Source organism: Suncus etruscus, chromosome 19 (assembly GCF_024139225.1).
Source record: "Suncus etruscus isolate mSunEtr1 chromosome 19, mSunEtr1.pri.cur, whole genome shotgun sequence".
In the NCBI taxonomy this organism is placed as follows: domain Eukaryota; kingdom Metazoa; phylum Chordata; class Mammalia; order Eulipotyphla; family Soricidae; genus Suncus; species Suncus etruscus.
Genome location: NC_064866.1, coordinates 20,941,711 through 20,945,259, shown reverse-complemented (window position 1 = coordinate 20,945,259; position 3,549 = coordinate 20,941,711). Strand labels below are relative to the sequence as shown.

Below are 3,549 nucleotides of genomic sequence, written 5' to 3'. Positions count from 1 at the left end.
AATGGTGCCCAAAAATGTGGGTATCCAAAAAACTTTCTCTGGTTTGAAGTTAAGTACACAACAGTAATTTTCTGTTCAGACATATGTCTCTCCTTGTGATTACTAGGCTCTGTCATCATCTATTTAGGAGTCAAGCTGCTGTTTTAGACAAAGATGAACTGTGACTCGCCCATCATCTATTCATCAGGATTCAGCACAGCATCTGACAGTGTCAAAAATTACTGATGAGAGGCCAGGGATGTGACTCAGATGTAGAGTGCATGCCTCAAATTTTTGGGGCCCTGCAACACACCAAAAAAAAACTAAGTAAAAAAAATTTAAATGACTGATGAAAGACTGAGTCATACAAACTGGAAATGAGATTAGTAGGCAAATTTGCATAATGGAGTAATAAATGAAAAGAATAGAGAGAGGCAAGGAATGAGAAAAAGTAAAATAAAGCTATGGATCACCAGAGAATTCTGGGTTCAGACTCACTCCTTAGATTACATTCAGAGGCCAATTGAGGTTGATACAGTTTGTAGCAGTAGCTAGAGTCTAAAAAATGAAGAGTCCAGATAGTATCAGAAAGGATGCTTACTTTGAACACAGCTGATCGGAGTTCAATCCCTGGCAACATCATATGTTTTCCTGTGCACTACTAGGACTCACTTCTGAACACAGACCCTCTATAAAGCCCTGAGCATCAGCAGTGTGACCCGAAAACAAATAAATAAACAAAGATAGAGGAAAACTTTCTGGCTGATTTGTTAGATCTTAGAGCAATGCCCAACTGGAATTTGAGAATACGGTAGATAGGTTTAGAACCTCAGGAGTATAGTAGAAAATGAGTGTTTGTCCTAGCAGAGGACCCCTGGTTCATTTCAGAGACAATGACAGAGACCTCAGGCCTGGAGACTTGCAGAAACCCATCTATTTTGCCTTTTTTTTTTTTTTTTTGGGTGGTTTTTGGGTTACACCTGGCAGTGTTCAGGGCTTATTCCTGGCTCCAGGCTCAGAAATTGCTCCTGGGAGGCACGGGGGACCATATGGGATGCCAAGATTCAAACCGATGACCTCCTGCATGAAAGGCAACTGCCTTACCTCCATGCTATCTCTCCGGCCCCGAAACCCATCTATTTTTACCAAAGTAAAAACATTCAAATGTTTCAGCAGATTCCATGGTTGTTGGGACCTGAATTTTGAACAAGGAGAAATGCCATTTTTAAAGACCACATGGCAGGCTTCTTCTTAAGCTCTGAGCAGGGGGAGACTCCATTTTTTAAGAATCACATGGTGTAAGCCACTTGTTAGGTTTTCAGAAGCCTATTTCCATAGACACTCTCCCCAAGCTACCTGGCCATAGCAGGTAGCCTATTAGGAAAGGAGAAGGGAGCAGTAGAAAGGTATTCCTAGACAAGAGCCAATCATTTTAAGGATCATCAGAAAGCTGGAATCTACCTATATCTTTTTCCTATATAATTTTCCTCATGACCCTGGGTGGGGCTGATCTTCTTAGGGGGATGGCACTGGCTAGCCAGAGTGGGAGTCTTATTGGCAGATGGATTAAAAAGTATTAAACGTTATTCCACTTGTGTGCTCTAGTCTTTCTACTTCAAAACACTACAGTGGTCAAGTCTGGAGGCAGGCCCATTCTCAGTAAAACCAGGTTCAAGTTCTACACATCCCACCAGTTTGCAGTTTGGAAAAGCAGACTTTGTAACCTGCAATTAATGGCAACAGGGAGCAAGGCTTTTAGAGAAACAAAATCTATTTGGAAAAGGTGGGGAACATCCATATGCTTATCCTCCAAAGACTCTAATACATACGTTTTGGTCTGTTAAACTACATGTTTATCTTCCTTCAAGGCAAAAAAGCAACATCTGCCACCCAGCCCTGGCACTTAATTTTCGCAGTGAATAGTAAGCTTCATCAGATGCTAAACGAAGTCACAATAAACAGAAAGCTTACAGGCCAGGGCAGCAAAAGAAGCTCACAAATCACTCTACAAAATTCACAATGAGCCACCAGTAATCCCCAGTAGTTGTCCTCTGTTTTCTTTGTTTGAGCCCTGCTTTCTTGATCCTTATTTGGGCTTTTGAGAGAACAAAAAATTTCCTTCTATTCCAGCATATTTTAAGAAAGCTGGAGACAGGATTGGCTAGGAAAGTATAAAACAATCCATAATATTGATATTTCTAGATCAGTGTTGTGATTGTTTTTAGAATCAAACATTGCCAATCTAGTTTCAGTCCTATCATGTTTAACTATTGCTTTTGTTTTGGGGGTTGTTTCTTTGTTTGGTTGACTTTGGTTTTATTTTGGGGCCACATCCTCTGGCTTTCAGAAGTTATTCCTGGCTTTGTTTCTTTGTTTGGTTGACTTTGATTTTATTTTGGGGCCACAGCCTCTGGCTCTCAGAAGTTACTCCTGGCCCTGTGCTCAGAAATCACTCCTTGGGGACCATATGGGATGCCTGAAATTAAACTTGGGTCCTTCCTGGGTCAGCTGAGTGCAAGGCAAATGCCCTATCACTATGTTATCATTCCAGCCCCTAACTACTGCTTTTAAAGGAGCTATATCACATATTTTATACACCTGATCTTATATTATGATAGTTCTTGGCACTTAGAAGACAAAAAATATTAGTATTATATACATTTATTTTATAATGATCCATAAATCAAGTGAATAAAAGATGAGTGTGTTATATCCTAAATTTTGTACTGCAGTCAGCAGTCTCTTTATCAATATTATTTGAAATTAGTCTAAATTTTATATTTTAATAAGCCATAACCTGAAAGAACCCAATGACCATATTACTGAGATATATAAATAAGAATTCTGAACTCTTATATCTTAATAACCTATTGTTTTATAGGATTTTTTTTTTGTTCTTTCAAAAGGTAGCACCACTGATTGAGTGCCTTTCTAACTTTCAAAGAAGCCTTGTGAACAAGTCATAAACCCAGTTTAAAGGAATTGGTTTCTAAACAAGTGCTGATGGAATTGTGGAGGAAAATAAGGAAACTTAATTCATTGTTCATGAGCTGTAAAATGGTTCAGCCTCTAAGGAAAACTGTACAGAGAATTTTTTAAAGGTCAAAAATACCTGGCAGGAGAGATGCCATGATCATGAAAGTGGTTTTCCCAATGGTCTTATCCATTGCACTTTGGCCGTGCTGAAACCTACAATGGCCCCAAATGCGGAAATTTGACTGCATAATTTGTGGTAGTGGGGGGACTGTATTTTTCTCTACCCTATAAAAATAAAGAAAGAAAGAAACAAGCCAACAAGCAATGTTCAAAAATAGAACTATTACATGACCCAGCAATTCTAAACTCTTGCTTCTACTTAAAACATCAATTTGAAAAGAAATACATGTACAGCTATGTTCATTGTCATACTCTGTAAGTGTCAAACTCTAGATCAGCCTTGGTGTCTAAAGAATGAGTGGATAAAGAAATCATATTATATTTACATATATGTACACAATAGAATATTACTCAGCCTTGAGAAACCACAAAATCTTGTTTTTTGCTACAATTTGAAAAGAACTAGAGGAGGTT

The 3,549-nt window shown here is 38.6% G+C and overlaps 1 non-coding gene across 1 annotated transcript; it reads left to right on the top strand.

The window, feature by feature from the left end:
• Positions 1-3,083: 3,083 nt before the first annotated feature.
• LOC125997843 (U1 spliceosomal RNA) lies at positions 3,084-3,243 on the top strand. Its single transcript, XR_007491847.1, has one exon. It is a non-coding gene; the product is annotated as a U1 spliceosomal RNA (small nuclear RNA).
• Positions 3,244-3,549: the final 306 nt, after the last annotated feature.